The sequence below is a fragment of the Myotis daubentonii genome, chromosome 12 (assembly GCF_963259705.1).
Source record: "Myotis daubentonii chromosome 12, mMyoDau2.1, whole genome shotgun sequence".
In the NCBI taxonomy this organism is placed as follows: domain Eukaryota; kingdom Metazoa; phylum Chordata; class Mammalia; order Chiroptera; family Vespertilionidae; genus Myotis; species Myotis daubentonii.
In genome coordinates, this window is record NC_081851.1 from 44,045,984 (window position 1) to 44,063,260 (window position 17,277).

Here is a 17,277-nt window from a genome sequence, read left to right on the forward strand (position 1 = left end):
CAATCAATGATTCTCATCATTGATGTTTCTCTCTCTCTCTCTCCCTCTCCCTCCTTCTCTGAAATCAATAATAATAATGGAAAAAAACCTCCCCGCGGCAGGCTAATACTTTGAAATGTTAACCAATGTTTTTCATAGTGGTTGTTTTTCCAACTATTTCTTTTTATCCTAAGGCCATTCCCAAACCTTTATAACCCACCCTAAGACACCCTCGGCCTCACACCCACTCTCACTTAGGCTTTTTCTTTGCTCATTATTTCAGGAAAGGAGTATAACAGAATGCAGAGAAACAGAATTTTTCCTTGGTCTTTGAGTTTTAAAATCCTATCCGTTTAGTGAGTAATGAAATGGATCAAGTTAGAGACCTGCACTGTCCAATATAATAACTTCTAGCCATGTTGAATACTTTAAATGTGGCTATTTCAAATTGAGATGTGCTGTAAGTATAAAATATACACCAATTTCAGAAACTTAGTATGTAAAAAAGAATGGGCTATAGCTCATTAATAATTTTTATATTATCTAGCTGTTGAAATAACATTCTGGATATACTGGGTTAAATGAAAGGCATAAAATAAATTTCACCTGTCCCTTTACTTTTCTTAATGTGGCTACTGGAAAAACTTAAATTATATATGTGGCTCGCATTCTATTCCTATCAGACAGTGCTGACATAGACAATAGTAAAATTTCCTTTCCCAGAGACGAGAAATGGATTTCCTGGACTAGAAGGAAGAAAAAGTTGGAAGAAATGTAATGAGAGGCTGGATGCTGGGGAATCCCTATAACTGAACTTACTGTCCTCTTTTCACTCTATTCTGGCACAAGCCATGGAGAGGGATGCATAAAATGGCAGGATCTATCTATGGGATCTGAGAGCTGAAAGAGAGAGAACTTGTGTTCTTTTTCCTTGTTAGAGCCCTGAAGAGGTGGCAAGACTCTTAAGAAAAAGTTGGGCCATGTATCTAGTCCAGCCAAGACTTTAGAACAGCAGTAATTCAATAGAACTTTCTGTGATGAAAGTTTTATTCTAAACTTGGCTATAGCCTCTAGCCCCTGGGGCTATTGAGCATTGAAATGTGGCTAGTGTTACTGAGGAACTGGAGTTTTAATATTATTTAATTCTAGTTCATTTCAATTTAAATAGCTGCATGTGGCTGAAAGTTCTAATGGACAGTGAAACCTTACCTAGTACCATGGAGATTCTGGAAGCCCAACATAATGATTCCTAGACACTCAAAGGGTACAGAGCAGTGGAAGCCACCAGACCTAAAGGGGCCTTCCTGATAGACACAGATGGATGCAATCTGTGAGGCTGGCTGCTATTGAGGAATCATGCCGATTGGGACTCTCAGGGGAGTCACCATGGTAGAGGAGAAGGATCAAATGTTCTGTCCCCTTTCTCTAACACCCTGACATTATGAAAGCCTCCTCAATTTAATTGATGCAATCCCTGCCAAACTGACTATGATTAAATGTCTGCCACTCCTTGTGAAATCAGAGTTTGAAACAGATATTGGGTTGAGTTATGAAAAAATGAAATAATGTGTTTTGCAAACCTGAGGTTTTTTTAGATTGGGACCTGTACTTACTATATAACCTTAATATTAATAATTCTAGCAAAATACATAGAAACCTATGTTTATTCTTTTAAAAGGCAGCCTTTTTTCCCCTCTGCTGTTATAGGACCCAAGTTCTTTGGTTGACATGAAAGCTTAGAAAAGCTGCATGAGATAGCCATCTTTCAACTAAAAACAGAGTATCCTTTTGTGAAATTGTTTCTGTTCCAGTTACCCATAAATGAATCTTTGAAGTTAGTCACAATGAACCTTTGCACCCTGAGCCTGACATGGCAGTAATTCTGGGGCCTCAATTATGTGTTAAAAAAAATTTTTTTTTTGTCCAGCTCCACAGCATCTAGGAAAGGCCATCCTGGATCTGATTGGTGGAGAGAGAGAGAAGCATCCTTGACTGCCTTGGAATTCAGATAGACAGAAACCAGTCTACAGGTATCATCTATTGCTGATTCAGTAAGCCTTACTCCTGTTGGAGCACCATATTGAATAATTAGAATCCTCAGAAATCTTCTACAATATATCATGGGCAATGATAACATTTAAAATGTGGATACTCAAAATATTAACAATAATTCAGCACAGGCAGTAATCAGTTAGAGTGGATGACAGCCATGAACCATTGGTCCAGCTATTCTATTGTGGACCAGCTAAATATCAGTTCTGATTCCAGAGTGCTCCTGTTATTCTGAACCATCCTCTCAGTCTCACCGTTCAAACTACTCAAGATAATTTCATAATGGTAAAGTCGCAGCCCACAAATGCTCTATGCCAAGGTAAATGCAGTTATCAGAGATGATTTGCACATTGCAAGTAAGTAGACCATTATTTGGATTTTTGCAACAAAGGTTTGAGTTAGAATTAGGATTCCTTTCTGAGAAAGTCTTTGCTAAATTCAATAAATTCATCTATAAAATCAATAGGGAATCTTGACCAAAGATTATTGGCATCTGCTTTTTTCTTCTTCTGTGTTTTCAATAATTGGAAGACATTCCAGGTAATCAGATATAGCTGTTAGCCAGTGTTTTCCTCTGAATAATTCCTGGATGACTATATTTAGTATGAGCAAGATAATATAATTAACATATTCCAAAATAATAAGGCTGGACAGGAAAGGCAACAAGCAAACAAACAAACAAAACAAGTAGGAATTCACAAACTTGGAGGACATTGAATATACCCACCACCCCAATGTGATGTTAAATCAAAAGCATTTTTAGCTCAAACAGTGCAAAAAACAGCAGCCAGCTGAAATCACGCAGAATCCCACTTACCAGGGCACTGGGCATAGGCCGGGGGAAAGTAGCCCTGTTACAGAAGCCTGTCCCAGATGGGTAGAGTTATAAAATAAACCCCGATTTCAGAGGCTAGGATTGACTCATGCACAGTTTGGGCAATCTGCTGGGCAGGGTGAGGTGAAGAAAAATTCCAGGGCAAAGGCAATCACACAGAAATCAGAAGAGAGCTGCAATATTGTCCCAGATGGCTCTCTTTTAAAAAAATAAATAAATATTTTCATTGATTTCAGAGAGAAAGGGAGAGGGAAAGAGAGATAGAAACATCAATGATGAGAGAGAATCATTGATTGGCTGCCTCCTGCACACACCACACTGGCGATCAAGCCCCAAACCCAGGCATATGCCCTGACCAAAATCAAACCATGACCTCCTGGTTCATAGGTTGACACTTAACCACTGAGCCACGCTGGCCGGGCACAGATCTCTCTTTTTACAAGTCACTGAATTAGTGACTGGGCTTAGAGAGAGTAGAACATAGCCAACTATGTGAAGAGGACTTCATGAAAGCTACTAGATATTTCTTCATATTTTATTGTAACTTTTGGATGCTATGTTTAAATATCCTCAATAATGAATCACTGATATCTTTCTCCAAGGACAGAAAGTCAACTGTTGAGCAAGAGTTAAGATTTTGTGCCATGGTTCAGTCTTCTGAGGAAATCCTTATATCTTCAACATTAAAAACTATGATATTTTATCCCTGAAATTATGTTTAGACCATTTTAGATATTGAATCTAGTGCTAAGCTATACTTGTTGAGAAGGAATTACTTGACATTATTAATGTCCCATTTCTCATTTCATCAACTTATGCAAGCACCTTTTCCCCGCTAATCAGTATACTTCATTGCAGAAAAGGAGAGTGTTGTGCTTGTGCGTCTTTCTTTACACAACACATGCTAAAAAGATGTATATTTAGAGGTCATAAATTGATTATATTCTCAAAATTCACTCTTTCCTTGAACAACTGAATCAGAAACAGGAGGCCTGTTTGCTGACTGTTCAACTTCTTTTGTTCTTGTAAAAACACACTTCCTAGCTACTCACCAAGCTACCTTGTGCAGGCCTCCTCTCCAGATTACATCACAATTTACAAAACAATACCAAAATCCTGCAATTGTCAGTGATAAATAGAGTAACCTGCTGAGTACTTCTTCATACATGTCATGCTGGGAAGCGAAAATGCTGCACTGCAGGCATGATACCAATTGTTCTTTAACCCTGTATGCTATGGTTATCTGCAACACCCAGGAATGTTATTTGATCAGACAATTTTGGCAATAGTTCATTCTGCTTTCTCTTATTAAAATCTTATTAATTTTCAGCTGATTTTGTAAGCTTTGAGGCAACAATGTTACCTGTTCCTGGTTTTGCTACAACGTGTACAACTTAAAATGATAGTATTATCATTTGGACTCTTTTGGTGATATTTTTAGTGAAAACCCCATTAATTTATTAACAATTATCTAATTAATGCTAGTAAGTGATCCTACTAATCTCAAAGCACTGTGCTAAATATTGGGACTGCAACACACCAAAAGAGACAAAATCCCTGCCCTTATGGAGCTCACATTTCTCAATTAAAAACTATTATTTGATGTTTGCTTTGGAAAATCTCTGTTGACTGTGTTTTGTTTAACAATGACACAAAAACTAACTGAGAAAAGTGTTATTAAAGACAATGCACCAGGGACTAACATTAATACATAGCCCACTTAATAAAATTCAATTCTCGGATATTTATTGTTGGACTTTCAATTTACACCTTTATTTCCTTGTGGCTGCCTGTGTAAAGTCACATATAGACTTGTCACAACTCACACAGATTTATAATTTACATTGGAGTCCTGTTTATGATTTGTGCTTATTTATTTATATTGTATTTATATTACTATTTTATCATGGTTTGGTTTTTCATTGAACCACTTTAGAAAAATTGACCCATTTTTTACAATTATGACTATAAGGTAATGTTATTGTAACTATAAAAAATGCAAATTAACACATGCCAAAATTGAAATTACATTGTCTGATAGAGATGATCTGCAATTAGTTAAATGTTAGCCAAAAATAATGTGATCGATGCATCCTTGGAGTTCACATGCAACTTTATTTATTTATTTATGTATTTATTTATTTATTTATGTTTTGTTTATTAATGTTTTTTCAAGATTTATACATGCCCTAGCTCATCTTAAAAGAAAACCACACAAACATTTAACTCACCCCAAGAATAATCTTTTTTCTTGTTCTTAAGATCTTCTTAAAGATGACATAAGATATTGCATAATATTTAGTGGTTAGAACAGTATTGTCATTGTGCTGAGAAAGGGAAGAATGAAGTAGAGGTAAAGAGTATCCTGATTTTTAAATACGGCTTTTAAAATAAAAGCACATGGTTTAAGATTTGCAAATATATTATATCACATGCAATTTTTAAGAATGAACTGGTTATAAGAATGTGATAGGATTGTAAGAAACACATATCCATCCTATTTACTAGTAATTTCCCTTTTTGACACCTTAAAATAATTTTTTAAAATATAAATAATAGCAGCTTATTTTCACTGCCCTCTACTCAGAAACATTTTAGCTCTCTTCCTAGATATTCTTAGAGGTAAATAATTAAAGGTTGGCTTTTATCTTTTATGTATTCTATGATTTTTAAAAAACATTTTTAATTTTAAAGTATATCTATAGGAGAATAAAAACTCAGAGAGAATAAACAAATAACTTCATGCCAGGGTGTTAAGATTATGTGATACCATTTTCTTTTTTGAATTCTCCTTTAATGTTTTAAACTTTTTTAAAAAAAATAAAAATTATTAAAATTGCATAATTGTAGTCTTAGATTAACGATATTGTATAAGTCATTTCACACTCTTTAAAATGTTATCTAAAAGCTTTCCACCTACATTTTTTTGTTTATAAATCATATCTAATTGTTAAAAACGAAAACTCTCCCCAGAACAAATCCATCCATTTCTAGCGCTCTGATGTATTTTGATCCTGGATGTATTTTGCCCATAGACACACTTCAGTTCGGGGAGTAAAGGAAGATTTTTCTTTCACAAAACAGTCTATTCCTATGAACCTTTTCTGTATTATATAGCATAAAAAGAAGGATGAAATTTCTTTTTTTTAAAATATGCTTGTATTGATTTTAGAAAGAGAGGAAGGGAGAGGGATAGAGAAGTTGATCCGGCTGACTCCTACACACTCTCTACTAGGGGATCGAGCCTCCAACCTGGACATGTCCCCTGACCAGGAATCAAACTGGTGACCTCTTGGTTCATGAGTCCATGATCAACCACTGAGCCACACTGGCTGAGCAGGATGAGTCTTCATTGGTACTCTTTATATGTTTGAACTACTTTGCTCAGATTTAGGACGATGATTTTCATGGGCCTGCTGGCTATTTTCTCCATCGTCTTCTAATTTCAGACTCAGGTTTGACTCCCGTCTTATTTTCATATTCTATGTGGAAGATTCTGTCCTCTGCTTTGGTGTCAAGTCAGGTGGTTGATATAAGCAGCTATTTACCAAATGCCTAGTATTCTCAAGAAAGTTTTGAGTTAAAAATAACTCAAGGATTGTAAACTCATTTCAGAGAAAAATATATACAGATAATAAAAGTATAAACTATAAAAAATGTAATAGCCTATCAAATATTCAAATAACAGTCTAAGTAAGACAAAATCAAAAGGTGGAATATTGTCATTTGCAACAACATGGATGGATCATGAGACTATCATGCTAAGTGAAATAAGTTAGAAAAGGACAAGAACTGTATGATTTCCCTCAGACTTGGGATACAGAACAGAAGGCAACAACCAAACAATCTCATAGATACAGACAACGAAATGATGGTTACCAGAGGGGAAGGAAAATGAAGAGGGCAAAGGTGGTCAAATATATGGTGACTGAAGGAGCCTAGACTTGTTGGGGCTAGGGGGGCCGGTGAGCACACAGTGGAGTACACAGAAGTTGTATTATGAAGTTGTACACCCGAAATGTATATAATATTATCAACCAATGCTACTCTAATAATGTAATAGAAAAAGATATAGAAATAATGGCAAAAACACCCCAAAATAACAAAACAAACCACCCAGTAGGCTATGAGTAGTTAAGTTTTTCAGGAGTCAAAAGTTAAACATGAAATTTTCTATTGCATAGAGGTGGTGACACGAACTTCCATGTTGTTCAAGGGTCAAGTGTATATAAACCTCCAAGTCAAGGCAAGCAGACGCAATTCTCAGGTGATTGGTAGAAATAGAATGATTAGGAAAGAGAAGCAGTTTCCTCTTGGATTTGTAGCTATAAGGATAGGTATTCTGCTGCCAGTGACCTCTGCTAGCCAAGACCATCTGAGAAAGAAGCCAAAACTGAGGAAGTCAAGAAATGAAATAGGGTTGCTACATTTGTCCCATCTGTAAAATGAAATAAGGGAACATGATACTTTGCTCCCCGGAGGTAAAGGTTAGAAGACATAAACTCCTTCTAGCTCTACTTCTGTGATTTTAAAAATTTCTGCCTTTAATAAATGGATATATGTGTATGAAATAAAAAAGAGGCTTTTTGAATTAGAATTTCTTGCTAGTTGTTTTCATTATAATCTAGTTCTTGCTATCTTTAGAAGGTTTTTTTTTTCTTAGTTGGGACTATTTTTTATTATTTCTGTCTAACTTTAATTTTCTGATTGGTCAAAAATTGAAAGTATATAGTCATAATTCCCATAGTCAACATGAAGGCAGAATAGTGTCTGTTAGGAACATGGAAGATATTCCTAAATGTAAGAATTCCTAATTATTTTGCTTCTACCCAGCTCTAATGGGGAGAGTAACCATAATCAATTTTAGTCATTTTGTAAACTATCTATGATAAATTATAAACAAATAAAGCATTGATAGAACATATTACTCTTTATAGAGCATAACTATATAAAAGGCTAACTTGTAGAGTGTCCCCTAGGGAGTTCGACCAGGAGACCAGGAGTTCGATTGCTCGCTATGACATGCGCTGACCACCAGTGGGTAACGTGGAACGAAGGAAGGCCCCGGCTGGCAGCCGGAAGACCCCGATCGGCCCTTATTGCCGGCCAGGCCTAGGGACCCTACCCATGCATGAATTTTGTGCACCAGGCCTTTAGTTGTATATAACTTCAATGGACAACCAGCTCAAAGACTTCAATCTTTTTGAGTATAATTGATGAGGTTGTCTGAACCCTCTTCAGAAAGAGACACCCATGATTCACAATGATTTCTTTAAAGTGTTCTGAAGGTTAAGAGTACAAAAACAACCATATACAAAAAATTAATGCAAAATGTATCCTCAACCTAAATGTCAATGGCTAAAACAGCAGAAAGGAGGAGTAAATCTTTATGATCTTGGTGTTGGCAATGGTCTTTAGATAAATAGATATATATTTAAAAAAATGGATGGGTAGATAGGTAGGTATAAAAAACCATTAGTGAAAGATAATAAAAGCACAAACAACAATAAAAATATAGATAAATTGTACTTTATCAAAATTTAAAGCTTTTTTACTTTAAAGACACTATCAAGAAAGTGATTGATAGCCAACAGATGGGACAAAATATTTGCAAATCACATAACTGATAACAGACTTCTAGCTACAATATATAAAGAACAATTACGATTCAACAATAGACAATCCAATTTTTAAAGTGGCAAGGGATTTAAAGAGACATTTCTTCAAAGAAGATATCTATACTAATAAAAGGGTAATATGCTAATTAGACCGGACATCCTTCCAAACAAAGCCATGGTGGCAGGGCCAAGGCAGAGGCGGTTAGGGGTGATCAGGCCAGTAGGGGAGAGCAGTTAGGAGCATCAGGCTGGCAGAGGAGTGAAGTTAGGGGGGTCAGGCTGGCAGGGGAGAGCAGTTAGGGGGATCAGGCTGGCAGGGGAGATCAGTTAGGGTGAGCAGGCCGGCAGGCAGGCAAGTGGTTAGGAGGCAGCAGTCCCGGATTGTGAGAGGGGCCGATCTGACAGGGATTGGGCGTAAACTGGCAGTCAGACATCCCTCGAGGGGTCCCAGATTGGAGAGGGTGCAGGCCGGGCTGAGGGACAACCCCTTCCCATGCACAAATTTCGTGCACCAGGCCTCTAGTATAAATAAGTAAGTACATGAAAAGATGTTCATCATTTGCCATCAGGGAAATGGCAATCAAAACCGTGGTGAGCCCAGTCAGAGTGACTCAGTGGTTGAGCATCGACCTATGAACCAGGAGGTAATGTTTCGATTCCTGGTCAGAGCACATCCCCAGGTTTCGGGCTAGATCCCCCAGTGTGGGGGTGTGTACAAGGCAGCCAGTCAATGATTCTCTCTTACCATCTATCTCTTTCTCCCTCTCCCTTCCTTTCTGAAATCAATAAAAATATATTGAGATACCACATCAACCAACTAAGATGGCTTAAAATCAAAGACCAGCAGTATGAAGTGCTATTAAGGATGTAGCAAAAATGAAGTTCTCCCACATTGCTTGTGGGCTTGTAAAAAGGAACAGCCATTTTGAAAAACACATCGGCAGTTCTTCAAAATGTTAAACATAGAGTTATCATATGACTCAGGAATTCCACTCCTACATATATACCAGTAGAAATGAAAACAATGTCCACACAAAAACTTGTTCATAATAGCCATGAGTAGAAACAATCCAAATTCCATCAGCTGATGAATAAACAAATTGTGTGGTACATACACACAATAAAGGAATGAAGTACTGATACATGCTATAACATGGATAAACCTTGAAAACATGCTAAGTGAAAGAGGTCAGTCACAAAAGACCACCTAGTGTATGATTCCATTTATATGAAATGTCTGTAATCGGCATATCCATAGAGATAGAATGTAGATTAGTGGTTGTCAGGAACTTAAGGAAGAGGAAAATGGGGGAGTGGTTGCTAATGTGTATGGGCTTCTTTTTGAGCTGATGAGATGTTCTAAAATTATATAGTTGTGATGGTTACACAATTCTGTGTGCATATATATATATATATATCCCACTGAATTGTGTGCTTTAAATTGGTTGCATAAAGGGTGACACTTATTGTATATGATTTATACCTCAGAAAGCAGATATTAAGAAAAATAGAAACAGACTGTTGACCAAAGGCATTCATCAGTTACATTTTCCTGCAAACGCATTGAATCAAAAGTCACAAGACAACTGAATATGCTGGAGAGTACAGCAAAATATAATATTCTAACACAGAAATTTAAAGTGTGAAAGTGCCCTACACTTAGAATTAGGAGATCTGGGTTCTAATTTTTCCTGGATCCCAACCCAAGTTTGGAGGCAAAGATTATCAGTTACCTCTGACTACTCATTCTCCTTTTCTTCTCTAGCAATAAAAATCCCAGATTTTAGCTGAAACCATTTCCACTCAGCTGAAGATTTGCCAGCCTCCTTTGCAGCTAGATGTGGCTATGTGCCCAAGTTGGCTAAGTCTTGTGTGTAACTTCCAGGAAGTCTCCTTAAAGGGAGGGAATGTACCTTTCATGTTCCCTCTGTCCTGTTGATGGAATACAGAGCTCCAGCATCTATCCTGGATTGTTAGAATGAGGGATGGTAAAGTGCCAAGCTGGAGGGAGCATGGGTCCCTTGTAGAACCACTACACTTACCCTGAGCGGCCTACCACCAGACTTCTTTTATATGAAGTAGAAATAATCATGTAAGCCGTGGTTATTTTGTTTTATTTCTGTCAGGTGTAATCCTAATACACTGGGTTTATGAAGAGTAAAGAATAAATGTCCCTTTAGATTGGTTTGGAGGAGAGTTTACTCTTTAAAAAAAGAAGTTAAAGCCTTCTTTCTGGATTGGACAACTGTCTAAATTAACCTCAGAGCATGCAAGGGCTCTTGATTTGGTCTTCCAAAAGTTTGCCAACAATGGCAAAAATACCTAGAACTGTACAGGTCTGTTTGTCATCACTGCACATGTCTCCTCTCCTGGCATTTTTATATCAGCTGAGATCAGCCAGAAAATTCCAAACACTGTGGTTTCAAATTTGATTAGTTTGTAGAGAGAGGGAAGGATCTTACTCTTTTGAAACAGGTTTCCAGGGGTATTCTAATTTCTTTTTCAGTCTACTCCAGTTTTCTAACCTAGACTAAAACTGGTGGGTGACAAAGTTTAAAAATCATGCATTCTACTAGAGCCTTCCATGGCTTTATAACTGGTTTGTGTTTGTTCAAAATCTTATTTAATAATTATTTTGAATTATTCAATTCAAAAACCCTATTTTTTAAAATCACCCGCATTCCGTCATTCTTAGGTAGGCTTTTCAAACTACTCCAAAGGAGAAACCCAGAGGCTCTAGTCACTAATTGCTGTGTTATGGAGACCGTTTTAACCAGACTGCTTTCACAATTTCCCAGATTACTAAAGGATGTCATACACCATCTAATCCTGGGCAGATGCCCCTAATATTTCAACTATTAGAGATAATGTCCAGGTGATTAAAAAGATTTATCAAGCCCTAACTGGTTTGGCTCAGTGATAGAGCGTCGGCCTGTGGACTGAAGGGTCCCGGGTTTGATTCCAGTCAAGGGCATGTACCTTGTTTGCAGGCACATCCCCAATAGGGGGTGTGCAGGAGGCAGCTGATTGATGTTTCTCTCTCATTGATGTTTCTAACTCTCTATCCTTCTCCCTTCCTCTCTGTAAAAAATCAATAAAATATATTTTAAAAAAAAGATTTATCAAAATTTGTTGTAGGCCCAGAAAATTTTAAAGCAACATTCATGCAAATTCTGCCATATAAAAAAATTAAATACTAAAGAATCCTGACAAATAACTGTTTTTTCACTTTCTAAAGTTATAAAATCCTCTGCCTTTTTAGTAAGAACGTAAATGTTTTCTGTGTTTATCATTCATACATGAAGGGCTAAAACTCACTTTAAACGCAGGGACAGATACATGTGCAATAAAGTGGTTTCATTGGGGGAAAGTCAGGATTTCATATTACTGTAATCATACTATAGCCAGAAGGTTTTAACTCCAATTAATGAAAATAGACACTTATAGTTTTTAAAAATTATTTCAATGTTAATAGAGATTTTGGTTCAGGAAGCTATATCAAAATAGATTCTGAACTAGCCTACTTTTATTTTTGTTTTGTTTTTATTTCTATCATACTTGATTTTTTCTCTATTAAGATTACACTTACTGATATTTCTTATTTCCACCGTTTACCAATATGGATGATGCATTGAGACATCTGGGTTTTAACCAGTGAGATTGATGAGTTTATTGCACTTAAGGATCCTTTTTTGATAAGGACACAACCACTCTTGTCTCCTTAATCTTTCTATAGCTCTTCTGTGCAGATTCCAAAACCTTTTAGGAGTATCTTTAAAGAAATATCCTTTTTCTTTCTATTGGATGCTTACAAACAGTTTTCTAGAATATAACTGGCCTCCTGTATTTAGGTCGGCACATCAATCCATAAAAAAGAAAGAAAAATTGGCCCCTGGCCAGGGAGCTTAATTAGTTAGAGCATTGTCCTGATATACCAAGGTTGTGGGTTTTATACCCGGTCAGGGTACATACAAGAATCAACCAATGAATGCATGAATAAGTGGAACAACAAATCAATGTATCTCTCTCTCTCTCTCTCTCTCTCTCTCTCTCTCTCTCTCTCTCTCAATTCAATTTAAAAATAAGAAAAAGAAAAATTGGGGGAGTTCAGTGAGAAATTAAAATGCCATATCACAAATGTATTTTTATTGAATCTAGGTAGAAATATCCCCAAAATTAGACAACTAATAAGTGGTTGCTTGGAATTCCTAAATAGCTTAATACTTTTACACAGAGCATAATAAACAGTTCATACTCCCACACAGCCCACATATACATTGTCTGAGAACCTCAGGATCTCTGCTAATATGACTGGGATTTTCTATGTCCCTTTTGTACTAGTAGAACACTACACATAGGCCAACAGAGAGATGGGCCCAAGGCAAAACAGTTTCTAAACTTTATACTTCCAATCTTGGAAACAGGAAAGATCCCCAGCTTCATCAACAGTAATGTTTAGGGTTTGAAGATGAAAGGCAGTATTTTACTAAAAGCTTTCCTTACATTTTGAAAAGTAAAGAGACCATGATCACAGAAAGACAATGTTTAGACCTGAAAAGGATCTTAGAGAATATTTAACTCAAACTCCCTCTTTAAGAATAAAGAAAAAGGAGACCCCCCAAAATGGGCTGTGTCTGCTTCAGGTCAAAACAGGTAGAAAGCAAGAGGTCACTTGGAGTAGTGCAAAGAGCATAGCCTTTGTGGTTGGCAGCATGGATTTGAATCCAGCTCTTCTGGTAACTGAGGAACTATTTGACTGGGTTCCTCTTCTATAAAGTGGCACTAATGAGACCTGTTTTCTAGAATTGTTGTGGAGAGGAAATGATATAACTTGTGTAAAATGCCTAGAACAGTTCCTGGTACTCAATAAGTGCTTGGCAAATGTAATTGTCAGTGCAGGAACTCAAACTGGGGTCATCTGGCTCCTCTTGTACACTGCCCTGCACTATTAATACAGTTGGCCAAGAGGATTCAAATGTTGGCTTAAAATATGAGACTCCAAATGAAATAAATTGTGCATAACCTCAAATAATTAAAAAAAATATTTACTAATCATTAACACAAGCAATACCCAGTTCTTTTTAGGTGAAGTGAATTGCTGCACTTTTCTCAGTGGTTTTTAGCTGTTTTCAGATACACACAGCTCATTACAAAGAGATGACACAGGGGACTTTTTATCTGCAATGCAGAGAGCAACGGGGAGATAATTTACATCGGAACTTACCGTTAGCTCCATATGGCATGTATTCATCATTTAGTGAGTTCAGCGCCCTATCTTTAGAGCTTCAGTGATCAGGGTAGAAATGGCCCACTTATTTACGCTTGGCTGGACTGGAAATACAGGGAGAGGAAAGAGGTGAAGGGAAATGCCACTCCCTGCAAGAGTTGGCTCTGGAGTTAGGAGTTCAGGATTAACGCTGACTTGTGAAGGAATAGCAGCCTCTATCCTAAAGAGCAGGCAAACTGCAGATGACAGGAGATGCATTATTTGTGGGCTGCCATCATGCATGTGATTCCTGTCTGTCCCACAAAGGACTTGACTGCGGTTAAATGTAGGACTGCTTTCTTGTTGTTCAGCACAAAGCCTCATTCACACTGGGCAAGTGGGCATTCGCAGCAACATGTGATCACTTGGTTTGTATCAGCAATAGGAGAAGTTGCTCTCAAAAGTCAAATTAGGAATTAACCCCTTCCTGGAGCCCTTCTTCAGAGCAGGGGAGTGAAGAGAAAAGTACTGTATTCTCCTGTCCCTGTTGAGAGTACAGTAACAAAGGGTTTCCCTCTCTAAATGGAAAGGCAAAGAATCAGTCCCTTTATTCAGAAGGAATTTTGATTTTCCTTCAATTTTTTGCTTCAGAAGATGTATGAATTTTTCAGGCTGGAAGAATTTGGTCTTTTCTCCTTTAGTCATCATGATGATCTCAGTGATGGGAAAGAGGGAATTCTGAAACCAATCCCCCCACCTCCCATCCTAGTAGTAAGCATATATTTAGCTCTAGATTTCAAACACAGGAGTGAAATGTACAGCCATTTATAACTTCTGGAATATTAAGAAAGATTATAGACTGTTATGTGTCCCCACCCCCAAATCCATAGTTGAAGTTCTAAGCTCCCAGTACCTCAGAATGTGATCTTATTGGAATTAAGGTAATTGCAGAGGTAGTTAAGATGAGGTCATTAGGGTGGGCCCTAATCCGTATTACTGCTATCCTTATGGAAAGGGGGAAATTTGGACACAGTTACCCATTCAGGGAGAACACCAAGTAAAGAGGAAGGCACAGACTGGGGTGATGCATCTGCAAGTCAAGGAACACCAAAGATCCAAGATTGCTAGCAACCTACCAGAAACCAGGTGAGAGGCAAGGAACCAATTCTTCCTTGCAGCCTTCAGAAGGAACCAACACTGGCTGTACCACAGTCTTGAACATCTAGCCTCCAGAACTGTGAGATGATAAATTTCCATTGTTTAAGCCACTTAGTTTGTGTCACTTTGTTATGGCAGTCCTAATAAAACTAACATATGAAATTGACTTCTTTCTTTTCTCCCCTTTCCCTTCCCTTCCCTTCCCTTCCCTTCCCTTCCCTTCCCTTCCCTTCCCTTCCCTTCCCTTCCCTTCCCTTACCTTTTTACTTTCTTTTCCTATGGACATCATGAAAAAAAAGGGGGGCTGGTGATAGAAACATAATTGTTCTTTTAAGCCATTAATAGACTTTAATGCTTTCTGTAGCATTAAGAAATACAAATATTTGTTAAAAGGCATATCCATAACTAATTTTGACTAAAATTAGGTAATAGTGGGCAAAAGGGGCTGCCCCAAGGGACACATGTGCCAATCAATGCCTTTTCCATGTGCTCAAAATCAAATCAATGGCTCCTAAAACTCAATGGCTCATTTTAGGCCCTCAGAGAACTCCAGTCTTTCCCTTGTATCTTCCACTGTGGCTTTTTTTCTTCCTTGATTGAAGAACCTCTTTTTCAATTTACTAAAAAACTGTCCTTTATCCAGAACTAGCAACAAGCCTCCAAAATGGAGCAGAAGCTATGTTCTACTGTCTTTTTTTCCTTCCTAAGGAGTAATTCTGCCTGCCAGCCTGCCTGCCCCCCACGCCCAGAGAGGAGTCTAATCCAGGTTGTCCTTGCTCTTTCCTACCAATTCCCAATGAAAGAAAGAGTTTCCAGGACCATCAGTTAGCTATTGTGCTCTTCTGAGTATTTCTTATCCATGATACAGCATCAAGGCCACTGAGTCTTATATCTGAACACCTATGCACACCCACATACCCTCACAGAGTAGTTTTTTGTTTCATAAGATGACATTACTAGATAGTAAGTTCCAACATATGTGTACTTGTGCCTGATAAGGCCATTTTGAGGGCATGGGATCTTCTTGAATAAAATGCACATGATACCTGTTCTTAAACTAAAGACTATGAAGAACTGCTTGGTGTTCTTAGAGCTACTGCATCCTCATCCATGATGGGCCTGATACTTCTGCTCATACAATGGCAAACTCTGGACTTCCAACTGCCTTGGGCTATTGCTTGAAGTAGTTTCCCAGCCATCTGTCATGTTACCACATTCATTGAAGCTGTTCTAGGCAAGTGGATGTCTGTCATTTTTGCCTGCCCAACATTCATTCCTCCTTCTTTTTGAGTTTTCCTATTATCTGTCCTTAAGATCTAGGTTCTGACTTTATTTATCCACCTGTAGACCTCTACCATTAGTGAGAGGAAGTGCACATGAACCAAACAAAGCCAATGAAAGTTAATTAGGGGCCTTATACTGAAATTGCTAGGAAAGAAGTGCTGTCTCTATTTGACTTAGAGTTGAAAGAATGTTGAAAGTTAAAAGCCTGGAATTTCTAGGGGTCACCAAATAATGGGACTCTCCAGAGAATGAAGCCAAGGTGAGAGATAGATCAAGGGGAAAGGGTGGTTGGGAATGTTATCTTGACATCATCTGTATCCTTGGGGCCAGCCAAGCCTGAACTTTTCTTATGTGTGCCAATAAATACTTTTTTGCTTAAGCCATTTTGAGATAGGTTTTCTTGCATTTGCAACTGAAGGCATTCTAATACATCCATTGTTTCCCTTGGCCTTTCCTTTGTCTTCAACTTTCTTGTTCTTGTGCATTATGGTTAGCCCCATCATTCCTGTGTTGGGATGAGCTTCACTTCAGTGTTAATAGGGTGTTTAGTGAATATAGTGAATATGCTGTTGCTAATTTTGTTTTTCCACCTGGAGAATTTATAGTTAGTTGATGATGAAATTGTTCCCCCCAACCCAGCAATGCTTTGTTCTAGAGCAGCGGTTCTCAACCTGTGGGTTGCGACCCCTTTGGGGGTCGAACGACCCTTTCACAGGGGTCGCCTAAGACCATCGGAAAACACATATAGAATTACATATTGTTTTTGTGATTAATCACTATGCTTTAATTATGTTCAGTTTGTAACAATGAAAATATATCCTACATATCAGCTATTTACATTACGATTCCTAACAGTAGCAAAATTACAGTTATGAAGTAGCAATGAAAATAATTTTATGGTTGGGGGTCACCACAACATGAGGAACTGTATTAAAGGGTCACGGCATTAGGAAGGTTGAGAACCACTGCTCTAGAGGCATAGCTACCTAGAAGGTCAGAAAACATCATAGCTCACGTTAGGCCTATGACCTAGTTAGAGCTTAAAACTGTGCTGGTACCATCTGTCTGTCAGATTTCTAAGCATCAGGATGATCGTGACTTATTTCTAGACATTGTCAATCAGTATGTCACATGCTATCTGCAAA